The sequence below is a fragment of the Podarcis bocagei genome (genome assembly GCF_964188305.1).
Source record: "Podarcis bocagei genome assembly, chromosome: 10".
Taxonomy (NCBI): domain Eukaryota; kingdom Metazoa; phylum Chordata; class Lepidosauria; order Squamata; family Lacertidae; genus Podarcis; species Podarcis bocagei.
The window spans coordinates 38,952,388-38,968,758 of NC_138135.1; the positions used below are offsets into that span (position 1 = coordinate 38,952,388).

General features: G+C 42.1%; 1 long non-coding RNA gene across 1 annotated transcript; it reads right to left on the minus strand.

Moving 5' to 3' along the window:
* Positions 1–9,734: 9,734 nt before the first annotated feature.
* Positions 9,735–12,503, minus strand: LOC308596836. Its single transcript, XR_014012724.1, has 2 exons — positions 11,886–12,503; positions 9,735–10,089 (listed from the first exon to the last, which is right to left on the minus strand). It is a non-coding gene; the product is annotated as an uncharacterized lncRNA (long non-coding RNA).
* Positions 12,504–16,371: the final 3,868 nt, after the last annotated feature.

Genomic DNA, 16,371 nt, shown 5'->3' on the forward strand with positions numbered 1-16,371 from the left:
CAGTTTCTCACGGGCGTTTGCTTGAACACTGTGAAAACAGAATGCTAGACTAAATGGGCCACTGGCATGGTCCATCATCCTATTCGATTTTTGCATGAGACCCTGTGAGGCAGAAGGAAGAAGCCAATAGTTTGGCTCTAAAAGGGGTCGGGGTGAGAACTGCTCTCCCAAGTGCAACTATCCAGGCAATCTGTAGTAGTGATGGAGACAAAGGCTGAATCAGCCCCCTTTGACTGGGTTTGTTTCCTTAATACACTACCTATTCTTTAAGGCTTTCATTATTATTTTTATAACGTGACATTAAATTAGGAGACTGAAGCAAGCTGCTGCTATCCTAAACACACTTAACCAAAGAATAAACACATTGAGTTCAGGCAGACTTACTTCTGTGTAAAGCTTGAGGTATCACTATTAATCATACAAAAAGCCTAATAAGATTAAGGGTTCCATAATTTAGGTATAAACATAGGTGCCTTTTACAGTAACAAGAAGTGTTTTTTTACAGCCTGCTGTCTTGTAAGATAACAGCCAGGTATGAGATGTAGCAGTAATGAAAGCAAATTCATTTGAAACCTCAATCTGCAGGCTACACTTGATTTTGTTTTAAAGGTGCCAAATTATTTTGGCACAAATTACATCCTACTAGATTTAGTTCAGTTGGTTATATAGCAGTCAGAACCATTTTTAAGTATATAATTGTCACTAGATAATTTTTAGATGTTTGAAAATTGTTTTATTTTATTTGTTTAAAAAAGGTTTACTGTATGAATTTTTGGTTTTTTGACCACTAGGTGGCAGGAATGGGTTTACATCAGACTGTTGTAGTGCACAGCAGACTTCTCCAGTGAGGAAGTGCTATACTGTAAAACAAACTTCTCAGCTCACTTTTATTCATAAAGAACAAAATACCCTATGCTGAATTCCCTGGGTCCTTATATATATATCAAGTAGAAACTGAAGGTTGTCTGATATTTGCGGCAGCACAGACTGAATACCAAATAGGGGTGCCATGAAATTGGCAACAGCGGATAGGAACAATCCTCATAATTGGGGCACTGTGAGGACAGTGCATCTGAGGATAGGCATCAGAGCATAGGTGAATAAATGAGCTATGCCTCTGATTTCCAGAGCACATGGAAGAACTGACATTAGATCCCTGGGATGGGGAATATAAAGGGCTTTCTTTCTAGGGCATACCGTAGCAGGACATCTTACAGTAGCTTCACTCATGGAGGAGAATACTACTACTGTATATTATTTGACTTGTGTAAATGCAAGCTTCTGACATCACGTGAAGCTCATAAATGTTTAAAGTCAGCCTACGAGAGATAATTATTTCTTTATGAGAGTTTATATACATTCCACTCCTGAACTGTTACGACTGGATACAACAAGGAAACTACCACTGTTGCAACAGCATCACAAGGACTTCTGCTGTGAAACCTGTGCAGTACAGAATCCTACTATGCTACTGTAACACCACAGAGAGGTCAGGACAGGAGCCAATGAAACACATTTACATTACAGCGGGGGGGGGGGGGGCTTGGCCACACTGGAACAGAGTAGGTGGTTTTCCGCAATAAATCATAGGGTGGGAAAAATAAATATTCTGCTTCTCCCCTCTAATTAAGGACTTCTCTGGGTTAGATCAGTAGTTTTGATATCAGTTTTTAGTGTTCATATTTTGTCTGTCCTCATTAATTGTAAGTTTGTGTTTCAAATTACTCATCTGTTTAGACAAAAAAAGTTTTAAAGGTAAAATCTATCTTTGTCCTAGTGTCATTGCTAAAGGTGATTTTTTTCCTGATTTCATGAAAGTATTTTTGTACTAGAACAGTTGACCTTACGGCAGCATAGTGTGAAACTGCAGTCATATACAGTGGTACCTTGGGTTAAGTACTTAATTCATTCCGGAGGTCCATTCTTAACCTGAAACTGTTCTTAACCTGAAGCACCACTTTAGCTAATGGGGCCTCCTGCTGCTGCCGCGCCACCGGAGCACGATTTCTGTTCTCATCCTGAAGCAAAGTTCTTAACCTGAAGCACTATTTCTGGGTTAGTGGAGTCTGTAACCTGAAGCGTATGTAACCTGAGGTACCACTGTATCTATTTTCAGCATACCAAGTACAGCAAGCAGCTCCAGATTTATCACACTGAGAATCTGTCAGACTTGGAAACTGCAGTGTGAAGTGTACCAATATTATGATTTTATTTTATTTGTAACTGCAGCTCTTGAGTGAAGCTAGACACCCCAAGGGCAACCTTTGTTATTGTGCTTTGTGTGGATGGAAAAGCATAATTTGCATATAGTAATAACAAACACACCAATTTATGCAGCCATCCTAAAGGGAGGCTCTTAAAATATACAGCTCTGAAAACACTGTAGATTATGCCAAGAAAAGAAACCCTTGACTTTCTTAACATTCAGCTGTCCTCTTTGGTCCTGACCAAAAGAAGAAGAAAAAATCATTGCCTTCTATGTAATTGTTTCTTGCATATTTTTTTGACGTTAATGAACTGGAATTGAAAGTATGTGCTTAGAGAAAACAAAGCCATTTGTATTAGGAATAACATGTTGCTGTCGCACTGTCAGAAAAGACGAAGAACATTGCCACTATCATAAAGGAATTTGGAAGCTCCATTTTCACATCAATGTTTTCTCAACCGAAACTCATTGCTGGCTATGAATCACAGAAATTGCTCAAAAGTCAAGTTGCTGCCAAGGGAGATTAGAGGAATGGATGCAAGAATAGTATTATTTAGGGAAACCTTTTAGGGCCAAACAGGGCCAATTCATTGGTGAAATAATATTTTTAAACTATTGCTACACAGACATACCCCAAATTCCCAGTGGTGAGAACTGCAGGGGTACAATGTGCATCCAGATGTCTTTCTTACAGAGAGCAAATAACTGCCCCCTGAGTCTCTATGCCTCTTTCAGTATGTTCACCCCTGCCACCCACCCAAACTGCAGTCTCAGTTCACACAGAAACAGCTGGATGACATCATCCCCCACAGGGAGGCGAAATGAGGACATGTCCCCTTCTAGAAGGAATCTGTGGCTATTTCCTTAAGTTAGGCAAAGGCCAGTGATTCTGCCAACAAAAGCAAATCTTCCAGGTAACACTTGTCCAACTTGTCTGTCCCACTCTTAACAGCCATGTGTGTGTGGCTGTTAGAGACCCACAGCTGCTAGAGTGGGTTAAACTACTGTAGTTGGACAAGTGCAACACACACACACACACAACCAGGATTCAGATCACCCTCCAACCCATAACTATAGTCTTTTAGGCCAGGCTGTGAGGATTACAATACACAATCTGCACAGGGAATCACTAGATTTTTTTTAATTTTTATTTTTTTGGGGGAAAATGTATCAATGTTGTTGGTTAGCAAAAAATAAAAGGTGTGTCATCATAAACTTTATGTTTCATTATGCCTTCTAAGCAGAACTGTGTGATGGGTACGGTAGAGATGGTTCACGGTTACAGTAGTGTGTTTGGTCTGAAATGCAGAGCAGGCCTCTGGACAGCACTGGGAGATTGAAGTTAGTCCCTTCGAGCTCAAAGCATTGGTCTTTGTAAAAAAAAAATACTCAACTCCCTCTAGTAAGAAATACAACAAAACAGAGGTCAAATCCACAACATACATTTAAAGCACTCTTATACCACTATAACCAGGGGTCAGCAAACTTTTTCAGCAGGGGGCCGGTCCACTGTCCCTCAGACCTTGTGTGGGGCTGGACTATATTTTAGAAAAAATATGAACAAATTCCTATGCCCCACAAATAACCCAGAGATGCATTTGAAATAAAAAGACGCATTCTACTCCTGTAAAAACATGCTGATTCCCGGACCATCCGCGGGCCAGATTTAGACGGCAATTGGGCCGGATCCGGCCCCCGGGCCTTAGCTTGCCTACCCATGGCTATAACAATCATGACTTCCTCCTCTAGCACAAATCAGGGGAACTGTAATTTGTTAAGAGAGTTGAGAGTCATTAGGAAGACCCTTCACAGAGCTACAATTCCCAGCACCCCGCAGTTCCCGTAATTCTTTGGGGGAAGATGCCATGGGCAACATTCATACCATACCTTTAAAGCACTATTATACCACTTTAAACAGCCATGGCTTTCTCCAATGCAGTCTGGGAGCTGTATGTTGTTAAGGGTGCTGAGAGTTGTTGGAAGACTCCTATTCCCCTCATTGAGCTAGAATTCCAAGAGTTCTCAGTGAAGAGAGTTTGAGTTCTGGAGATGGATAGACACTACAGCACTGAGAGGTTTCTTTTCACATTATGTGTTATTTATAGATGGTTCAGCACAAATCAGTACATATTTACTTAGAAGTGTCCTGCTTTCATTTGTGGGGCCTAGTCAGTGCAGTATGTTTTATATTGAAGCATTAGACTACAGTGGTACCTCAGGTTACATACGCTTCAGGTTACAGACTCTGCTAACCCAGAAATAGTGCTTCAGGTTAAGAACTTTGCTTCAGGATGAGAACAGAAATCGTGCTCTGGCGGCGCGGCAGCAGCGGGAGGCCCCATTAGCTAAAGTGGTGCTTCAGGTTAAGAACAGTTTCAGGTTAAGAACGGACTTCTGGAACGAATTACAGTGGTGCCCCTCAAGACGAATGCCTCGCAAGACGAAAAACCCGCTAGACGAAAGGGTTTTTCGGTTTTGCGTTGCTTTGCTAGACGAATTTCCCTATGGGCTTGCTTCGCAAGACGAAAACGTCTTGCGCTTTTTTTAAAAAGCCGCTTGAAGAGGCGCAGTTGCGACGGACCATGCTTCGCAAGACGAAAAACATCGCAAGACGAAAAGACTCGCGGAACGAATTCTTTTCGTCTTGCGAGGCACCACTGTAAGTACTTAACCCTAGGTACCACTGTATAGTACTATTTTTTCTTGGCAGCAGATAATGGTTCTAAAGAAAATAGACACAATCATTTACATTCTTTCCCCCACGCCATTTAATAATATTTCAGAAACCTTTGGGGAGTCTCCCATTAATATTTTTAAAGTAAAAAAAATCAGAATCCCAGTATAGAATGTGGCCTTCCACAATTCCAGTTTCTATGCATTTAATTATCCATGTTGATGCTACTTTTCCACTTTTAACAAATGTGCAGTCGTATACAAATTAAATAAATCTCTTGCTTCAACAGCAGCTCCACCGTTTTACTTCAATTAAACAATTCTACTGGAATAGAATGGACCAACATGTTCTAAAGAATGAGTCAAATCTGTGACCACCCTGCCTAAAGAGAACACTGACATGCTAATTGCCTTACTATCTTGTCATTATAGGTAGGCAATTGTTCACCCAAATCAACGGAAGCTTTGGCCTTGGCATTATACTGGCATAGTGCGATGATATAGAAGTACATCATGAAAGCTGGGACATAAGCCACGATCAGTACTGATCCAAATGACACGAAAGGGAACATTGCTATGAAGATTAAAATAGCTTTCTTGGGTGTGACTTCCTCTCTGGCATTTAGAGTAATGGGCTGCTGCCATGCTATGTGCTGAAGCCTGGTCCAAGTGAGTCCTGCTTGCACACGCCTGGGTATCACATCCTCCAGAGGATTTAGTGTCGAAACTGGTTTCCTTTCATATTGTCAGCCTTACCTTCGCTTGCTGGGTTAAACAGCCAGTGCTGCTTTGGGTTGCCTCTCAGGTCACTTTCAACCTCTCCAGTGACATGGGTTGAAGCACAGTCTATTTCATTCTATGCTGGGTGGACACGAGGCAATGTCTTCTCAGTGGCGTAGCGTGGGGGGTGCAGGGGGGGCCGGCCGCACCGGGTGCAACATCTGGGGGTTAGGGTTGGGGGCGCAAATCCACGGGTTAGGGGGCGCAAATCCATGGGTTAGGGGGCGCAAATTACTTGCCTTGCCCCGGGTGCTGACAACCCACGCTACGCCACTGTGTCTTCTGGATAACTTGAAATGAATCCACACCCAGAAACGGCATTGCCTATACCACCAGATTATAGGTGTTATTCAACACTAGTCCTACTCAGAGTAGACCCATTACTAAATTTGTTTATTTCAGTGGGTCTCCCCGAAGTAGAATTTAGCTGAATACCTTCACTTAGTCCAGTGCTGCTCAGTCTGATTGGCAGTTGTTCAACAGGAGATGTCAGGGATTGACCGTGATACCTTTCGCATGCAATGCATGTTCTCTGTCCTTGAGCTACAGTCTCTGTGACTATTAGTAGGTTCACATGTTGGACAGTCCAGATCACTTTGGGCTGCTGCTCTTGGTGTGTTGTTTGATCCTAAGACGGAGGACCTCAGATTTTATGACTATTGAGAGGCAATTCCAGCGTTAGATTAAACATAAGCCTAGTGAGAGTGCTTCAAAGCAATAAAGTTCACCTGAGATAAGATAGAAGCCATGTATAGAAGAAAAGTTAAATGGTTCAAGGAAAAGAAAAGGCGGGGGGGGGGGGAGTAGTTCTGGATCATTCTGCTCCTTTCTTAACATCTGTATCCTACCTATTCTCCAAGAAGCAATGTGCGTGTATATTTTAAACTCATAACAATTCTGAAGTTACATTACAATTACATGCATAAGACCACCTACTGAGCTGAACAAGTATTTGAACTTGGCTTTCTCACACTGAACCAAGAAAAGATAGTGCTAATAAGACACACAGAAGATACTAACCCATTACCTGCAGAGCAGCTGATTAGCAGGAAGCATCTGTTTGCTCATTGGGCAATATAAGGCATTTTATTTCCCACCTCCTTGCTGTCCCCAAAATTATATCTTCTTAGGTTACAGCTCTCTTATCCCCTTTCTTCTTCACCTATGTGGAGCTGCTCACAATTTTAATCCGTTATTACTCTCTGGCCAGAATTAACCTGTTTCTGTTCTCCATGTATTTTATCTGAGACAGGTAACAATCTTCTCTGGTCCCAAACTTGATTAGATCAGCCACCTCGCAATTCCAGATGGATAGTAGTTGCTGTTTATTTCTATAGGGTCATTTAACATAATGGTCACCAAACAGGAGGGCAATACCTAAAGTAACAGGGAGAGTTGGGTCTGATTTATATACCACCTTCCCTTCCAGGAGAATGGCACAACATCTTAGCCTCACAACAATTCTGTGAGGCAGGTTAGGTAGAGATATCATGCTTTCTTATGGTCACCCTGTACACTGGATTGCTTAGCAAAGGTTTGAACCTTTGAACCACATCCAAGTCCAGCACTCCATATACCATATTGACTCCCACAGCAGCATTTTGTAGGTCACCATATTGCCAGTAGTAGGATAGCAATAAGGGAAGAGTTGTTTAATTCATTGCTATGCACTATAAATTTCCTGCAGAACTCAGAAATATCAAGTTGAAATAACCAGTTATGAAACCTCAGGGCCTATGAAATGTGTTGTTTCCTGTTAGACAGTATGAATCTAGAAGTTCCTTTAGATTCATGAACCTTCCCAGAAAACCTGAATCCAATTTGAAACAAGCCTGGGCCAAATTATTGGTATTTGCTGGTTTCATTCTAGGTTCATTTCAACACGGCACAGCTGCAGGGGGCGAAACTCGCAGAGCATGCAAACCATTACATGTGCCAAAATGAGCACAGCTCCAAGTGTGTTATTTTTAAAAGTTTTTGCAAATAAATACTTTCAGAGTGTTTATGGGTTTCCAGTGTGCTAACTGCTTGGCTTTGTACCAGCTCTGAATTAGAAAAGCCAATGGATTTATTTGCTAAAGACTGTAAAGTGAAACTCAAGATTTTGCAAGCAGAGTCTAATTCTGTTTATATAATGCTTGTCTGATCTAGTAATAATAGCAGTATACACCTTACAGCTAATTCCAGATATACATAGGAACAGAAATTACTAACGTGTTTGCATATGAACATTACAAGCTTGCCATTTTCGATATAATTATCAAATTAAACTCACAAATTGTGATGCTTCTTTAATGTTTAATAAAACTAGACAGAGCTGAAGCATATAAAAGTAATTTAGTTATTGATTTATTTAATTTTATCTCATGTTAGTAGATCAAATGTGGCTTACAAAAATTTAAATGACAACTTTAAACAATAAAAGAATAACAATGGATTTGGTAAGATCCTGAAAGAGGAGGCCTGCATTGCCAAAGGATTGGAAGTTGGGCAGATATTTCACAGAATCAGAGAGCTAGTGGTCCGTGTTCTGCTTCACACAAATTTGGCTTCACTAGTGGAAGGGAAAGTAGCAGGCCATGCAGGAAAGTATGGGCCAGATGGCTCTGGGGAGGGACCCCTCCTCCAGTTCAGTGTCAGGGGACAAAAATAAATTTGTAGCAGAGAGTTTAGGATGGGTTTTTTTTGTAGTCTGAAAAATAGTGGCAGTCTGTTAAACGCAGGGACAGAGGGCCATGGTTGATTTCTGCTGGCATTCAAAATTGTGGCCATGTGAGAAGCAAGAACCTCTTGGAGTGTTAACACTGTGAGCCCCTCCATCTTAGGCTCAGGTTGTGTATATATGCAAATAAACCATATATCATAAAGGCACCACCATCTCCACTGTGCCTCATTTGCAAAAGGAAACACAGACCCTGGATAAGCAGGGGTGGAACTCCTGGAATTTTACACCGCTTGGAGATGGGGATAGTGTGCCACAAAAAAATTGCTTAATCAAAATTTCTAAGCAGTTTACATAAAGCAAGATAAGATTAAAAGCACCAGCAATCTTACCAATAATTTGTTTCACTGATTACAAATGCATGGCCATTTATGCCAAGGGGAAGGCAAAAGGATATGTTATCGCAAAGAGTTGGGAATTCGAAGGCAAAAGGAATAAATCTGTTTTGCTTTGAGATTGGGGTGGGAAAAGAATGAGATTATATTCAAACACATGTTCTGCAGCCTTACAGCTTAGTGAGGGATCCCATTTGTCATAATCAAAAGCAAATCTGCATAATTTGTGGTCCGAAAGCAGATCACCAGCCACATACAGTAGCCTATTATTATTGCTCTGGGACTGCAAAATATGGTCTATCCAGCATCTTACAGGCCACACAACATTTGGGGATCAAATTTTTTGCAGACCTGGTTGCAATGCAATAGAATAGAATAGTAAGAGGCCTACATATAATCCCCTCCATCAGAGGCCTACAGACAGAGAACTTGAGTTTGTCTTGCCAAAAGTGGAATGTGGCAGAGTCCAGAGGAGAGGATGGAGGAAGGCAGCTGCCTGCACTGAATATTTGGAAAGCGGAAGGTATAGTGTGGATCCCTGAACCCATCTGTCTGTGTTTCTATGGAGCCAGGGTTGATGGAGGTGGAGAGGGCCCCTTCGGTGGGCAGATTCCCAGGACCTCCCTTCCTAAACACCAGGTGGATTGCCTTGCTCTTTGAATCTATAATGCACATTCCAAGTGACCCATTTATAAATGTGTCAATCAGGATAACTTTCTTGGCTCAGCCAAATGTAGACACTTTCACATGGAAATAATGCCACAGCCATAATGTGTTATTTGTGCTGAAACTGGATTACACAAGCAGGGCACTCTGCCTGGCCTGATATTATTATATCAATAGGACATTCCTTTTCCTTCCAAAGCTTAAGATCTGTCAAGAAGCCTAACAACAGAGTTGCCAGCAGGCAGTCTGAGTGAAACTCTGATGGGTTTATTGGAAAGGGCTGCAAATTGTGATTGGCCTGTTATACTAAAGTATCAGAGGAGCCACTCAGCCAAAAAAACAACCCTCACAATTCAAAACAACCCTCCGTAGCCTCAGAGATTTATTGTTCCATATGCCACTGTTTAAAAACAGCATCACATGGCTAGACATTCGTATCAGACTCCCTCTGAAAACAGTATAAAGGCTTCTGCTGATTTCAGTGAGCTGCCAATTAAAAATGTAAATGGTCTTTCCAATGGTCTCTTTGAAGAGCAGCTGTTTAGATTTCCATTTAAAGCTGACACTTGGCATCACTGCTCTCAGGGAGTCTATTAGCTGCAGCAGAACAACGGCAATAGCCAGGGATGAACTTGTGCTAGTCTTGTGGATCCCTCCTGCATATGTGGTTTATAGTGCCAGAGGTCAGGGGGGAAATCCAGGAGGTACTGAGGAAAAAGGAAAACACACATACTAATCTGCTGAAGCAACTTATTCATTGGCCACGACATCTGGTTTTAATCATCTCTGGAGTGGGGGATGGGAGTAAAGCACCCCTAAGCAGTATGCAGCTAATTCCCAATATTCTGGCATTCCTCATCCAAGTCAGTCAATCACAGTGCAGCCCTGTGCATGTTTAAAGGTAAAGGGACCCCTGACCACTAGGTCCAGTCATGAATGACTCTGGGGTTGCGGCGCTCATCTTGCTTTACTGGCCGAGGGAGCCGGTGTACAGCTTCCGGGTCATGTGGCCAGCATGACTAAGCTGCTTCTGGCGAACCAGAGCAGTGCACGGAAACGCCGTTTACCTTTCCGCCGGAGCGGTACCTATTTATCTACTTGCACTTTGACATGCTTTCAAACTGCTAGGTTGGCAGGAGCAGGGACCAAGAAACAGGAGCTCGCCCTGTCGCGGGGATTCAAATCACCGAACTTCTGATCGGCAAGCCCTAGGCTCTGTGGTTTAACCCACAGCGCCACCCACGTCCCCTGTGCATGTTTACCTTGATATAAATCAATCTGATTTCTTACCACTACATTCAAAACAGTTCACACACAAAATTAATTCATCTATAATACACTCTTATCCATAAATAAAACGCCCCTACAAAAGACCATTCAAAACATGTTCATGATAAATATCTAATAATTCTACATAAAAATAAATAATTGATTATTCTTTGCTGACAGAGGGAAAGCAAAGGCACCCTCTGGCCTACAAAGTGTTAGCTTTTACACTTCTGCAAAAAGAGGCGGGTACAGTCCTCAGTCCCATTTGGTCAGGGCTGTCTTACTCATAGGTGCTAGGGGTGTGGGCACCCAGGCGCTGGGCTCTCAGGGGCGCCAGGCTGAGAGTCCGGGGCCTGAGAGTTGAGTCCGGGGAAGAGCCTGCCCATCGGTTGGAGTGCCGCAACAGGCTCTTCTGCTGCGGGCGGCTCTGTGCCACGAGTTTGGGGGCGACCGAGCCAGTGAGACGCTGAGGCGCCGCATATGCTTAAGACAGCCCTGCATTTAGTGCTGCAAGAAGAGGGTGAGGCAGCCTCTGGTCTAGATGTTAAATGGCAAAACCTCTGTGCTGGTGGCCATGGTTACTTTCCTGTGTGTACCATTTAATGAGAAGTAAGATTTATCCTGTGACTGAGTCTATATACATACTAACCCATTTTTAGCACAAAGATGTAGTTTTTCTCAATCTAAAACTGTTCATGCTCCTTTCAACATGTTCCTTTTAACATGCTGCTTTCAATCTAGATTGATTCTAGATATTGCTGTCCACAGAGGTGGTGTGGCTACTTGCTGCAAGTAATCCCTTTGATTAGGCCATCCACACATTTTCCTACATGCACATGCCCCAGGTGAATGAAGTAGGAAATGACGCTTGCAGTCTTGGTGTACCCATCCGCATTGTCACTGGGCAGATGTGGATACACACACACACACACACACACACACACACACACACACCTCATTGCTGGGACTGCCTACTTGTTTTCAAATAGGCACACTGTGCGGTAATGCAGAATTGATCTGCAGTGAGCTTTTATTTTGGGAATAAAACCAGTTTTCTCAAGAAACACTTTTCAGGGGCAAAAGATATGTGCGGATTTATTGATGATAAGCAAACTATTGCTATGATTAAGTATCCAGAAACACCCACACTTTTGTTTGTCACTTGGGTGATACAGAAAGAATGTTAGTAAACAAATGACTCCACAACCCGCTTCCATTGTCTTTTGAAGATTACATTCTACTACGGCAATCCCAGGGTGAAGACAGTGGTCCTGACTGATGGCTCATTCACACAATCGCTGCAAGATCAGCTCCTGATTCAGCATGTCACTGCAAACCCATCATTTTTCCTCCCCCCCCCCTGCAATAGCATGCTGAATGAAAATAAAAATTAGTAGTTTGCACACAAAAAGTGGAAAGGTCTTCGTAACATAAAAAATAGTTCAATTTAAGGCTGTAGCATGCATTTACACTGCCTATCAACTTGTGTATATCAGATATACAGAATGTAAGTTGGGATTTATTTATATTTACAAAAGCATAGAAAAAGTATGTGCAGTTGTGGGGAAGGAATCAGTTTAACTTTCTCGTCGTGAACATTCTGGCATAATTGACCAAGTGAATATATGAACTTCATTCTTGATTAAAGAACATGCAATGAATAGAAGGATCAACAAGGTGTTATTTCCATCTATATTTGCTATATTCAAGATAGGATTGAACAATGACAGTTTTCTAGCGACATAAGCAAAGGATGAAATATTTTCGTTTGTAGAAGCACTAAGAACATCACACTTAAATACCCATTTAAGAATGGATGTTGTCTCTTAACTTTAAAGATGTAAAACAGTCTCTAAATCAGTGTTTCCCAACCTTTTTTGGGCAAAGGCACACTTGTTTGATGAAAAAAATCTCGAGGAACACCACCATTACAGCCCCGTGACGTCAGCGCGCAGCGTCACGCCGGGAGGGACGCACGAAAGTGTAAGCTTCAATTTTTTCCCCTCCCCCTTGCCGGCGAACCTCCAAGCTTTGGGGGTGGGGGGGGGAGGAGGCAGCAAAGCGAGGCAGGAAGGAGAGCGCGGCTTGGCTGGGTGAGCTTTGGCAGGGAATGAGAGCCGCGAGGCGGGCGCTGCGGACGGAGGCGCTGCCCGCCAAGCTCGCAGGCAGCCAGGCAGGCAGACGGCGAGAGCCCCGCGCTGGGCGGCCTCTCCTCGCCGCCGCCGCCCCGCCTCTCGCCGCCCAACTCGCCCGCCTCCCTCCAGGCAACATCTCGCGGCACACTAGTGTGCCGCGGAACAGTGGTTGGGAAACACTGCTCTAAATTATGGGATTAACTGGAATGATCCTCTGAGCTGCTTGATCCAAAACTGCCTACTGTGGGAATCCTTATCCATTCGCCCCCCCCCCCCCGGCGCCATTTGGTTTCATACTATATGCAGGTATAGGATATTAAGTTAAATGAACAGTAGTATATGTATTCAAAAATTATTATTTGATTCGAAGAAATAAGGCCCTAGAAAGCAAGAAAACTTAAGGCTGTGTGTGTGTGTGTGTGTGTGTGTTGTTGTTGTTTTTTTAATGAACCGTCTGAAATTTAAATAGGCTTATACTTTTAAAGGATTGTAATCTCGATTGTAGGCAAAATCCTTAAAAACATTATTAAGAGATGAGATCATCAAACATCTGGAGTTATATGAACTCAATACAGAATTGTCACCAGGATTTCAAATGGGATAAATTTAGCCTGAGAAAACTAGTGGAATACTTAGGGTGAAGGCAGGGTGAAGAGATGGAGCTTGACATTTTGTGGGGGGAAATTAGGCCTGCTTCAGGCAGATTAGCTCTGCATTTGTATATCATGTCTAGAAAAACATGAGCACATAGGACAAACACACGTGTGTTTTGCATTTTCACATGCAGTGGGAGGCACCTCCCAGTTTCTCAAATTAAGTTCAAATGACATTAACGTCTAGCTCAATCGTTGTGTGGTCTAAAAAGAATCTTGAGTGGTAAAAAAGAGCTGCAACTCAGTGATGGCTTGTTTAGCTGCCCACTATTGCGCTGCCCTTCTCTGGTTCCTGTTTTGGAACAAGTCGTATGGCATGGGTCCAAGGCCTCAGCAATCAAATCCCAGGGCTTTTTGCACCTTAGGTGCTGTGGTTCGTGTGACTAGGACATGTGGACATTGCAAAACATGAGCATGCATGAGCAGCACCAGTTTCACAATAGGCTTATTTTGGAAATGCTCAAATTCCCATGGAGTTCACTGGGGTTTAGACATATATGGGATTAGTTAATGGAGTTGTTTAAAAAAGAGAGAGAATTCAAAAGGAACCTGTAGATCAGACTGTTGCAGAAGTATGTATTCCATCTTTCATGATACTGTCGCAGCAGCTGGAAAAAGATGCTGAAACACATAAACTCCAAATGATGTTATGATGTATAACTATTCCCTAACATATATTCACTTCTGTGCATTCTTGAGGGACAAAGATTAAAGCAGCTCAGTTGATTAGTGTGTGGTGCAGATAAAACCAAGGCTGCAGGTTCGATCCCTGTATAGGACAGATGCATATTCCTGCCTTGCAGGGGGCTGGACTAGATGATCCTCAGGGTCCCTTTGATTCTATGAAAGATGAAGAAGCACTTGGAACTGCAGAAGAGAATGTTTGCATAGACCAGCACTAATAAGATAAACCAGGCATGGCAAGGAGAACTTTTGTCCTCAGACATGCTTTACAGAACTGGGTTTACGAGTGAGGGCAAAATACAGAATACAATCATATGTATCTCTGAGTACTACCCCTTCTGCCCTCTGACTGACCTTCTAACTATCACTGTGGCACTATTCACAAGAGCTGACTTTGGAATACATGAAAACGCAGTATAATTGTTACACATTCCTAAGTAGCTAAATTTATTTGACTCTTGGATTCATGCCTTAGAGCACGAAGTAAAACATGTAATAATTGCTCTAAAAAGAACGGTTTGACATGCTTTAGTGTCTGCCTTGTTATTTAATTGTTTTGTATTCATTTGAGATAATTTCTCCCGCACAGCCTTTTTAACAGTTTGATGAAAGAGGAAAAAACCCAAAGGACATGGAAGGGGTAAAGAGGGTGAGTCGGATAAAAGCGTACACTATGCAGGCGAATGGAAAAAGGAACAGGGTTCAGTGAAAAATGGGGCAAATGCAACCAAAAATGCACTGGAAATAAACAGAGTTGGGGAGGAAGATATGAAAAAGGACAGTGCTAATTATGAGAGAATGGATGAATTAGAGTCACAGAAAATGAAGTTAATTAGAACTAAATATTTACTGTGAACTAAAGAAATACAAAAGCATGGGACTGCACCAACTAACACCTTCTCTGATGCCATAGGTACTGACTAGCTGTTCCCCCCTGGCTATATAGCACAAATGTCTGCAGGGTGGGGGCTCTGCAACTGAGCTTCCCATTGAAGTATTTTGCTGTCACTGTAAATAAAGCTCAGGGGATGCAAATGTGCTGAGTAGGAAGATTATACTTTTGACAACCTTTTTCTAATAACTAAGTTCAAGAAATGTGGAAATAAATTAACACATAAAAGAGAGTAATTGTCAGACAAATCCTGAAAGCTCCATAAATCACTGTTGTTGCACCCCACCCCAGTACTGAAGAATCAAAACCAAATCACTCCAGGGTAACTGTTCCAGCTGCCCCCTAGGTTATATCGTATCCTTACCCCACTAGCAAAATTGGCAAGGAACCAAGTAAGCTGTAGCCATAAGCGACAGCAAAGGAATTCTTAGCATTCTTCACTTAAAGTGTACATGCCAATATAAATTCTTTGTTTTGAGGAACAGCTTAAAATTACCAAATGACTATTTTGGTTAGCAAACTATATGCATTGGGTAATGAATAACAGAAGGTGTCTGTTAGGAGCAACAGTAGTAACATATTGTTTGCACATTTAAACCTAAAATGGCAGTACCAACTTGACATATCCCATCCCCCAAATGATACATGTTTTCAAGCAAAAGCCCCTAATACATGTACCTATTATGTACCTATTCCAGTTATCACAAAGATCAACAATTGTTCAATAAAAGTAGTCTTTAAGTCTAGAATAATGCAGTGTTCCAGGCTTTATGCATGTTTATAATTTTAATCAGTGTTTCGTTTGAATCCCTGCATTTTGTTTTAATTTATTTAACAAAATGTATATTTTGTAGTGAGGTTGCTAAGTGGTTTATAAGAAATATTAAAATTATCAGTAAAACATTTTAAAACAATTAAATTTAACAGCGAAAGAGATTAAAACATATCAATGGGTCTGGATAGGTTCGCCTAAGCAAAAATGTTTTAAGCAAGCGAAAAGAGTACAGCAAAGGCCTGATGTCACTAGCAGGGGTGCCAACTTGAATAAAATATTGAGGGGGCCCAGGTAAGCCCCGTCCTGCATAACTGAACACATGGCACAGTGCGCACACACCATTTTAATGGGAATGCCTATCAACTTTGTGGGGGCCTGGCCCCATCAAATATTTTAATGTGGGAGCTGAAGCCCCCACAGCCCCTAGGAATTGGCTCCTATGGTCACTAGGTAGGGAGTTCCAAGATGTATTTGCTGCCATATTAAAAGATCGATTTCTTACAACCGCAGAACAAGCATGTAGTACTCATAATTGTGCCAGTTCCGTAGATCAAAGTGATTGAGTTGGCCAATATACTGTA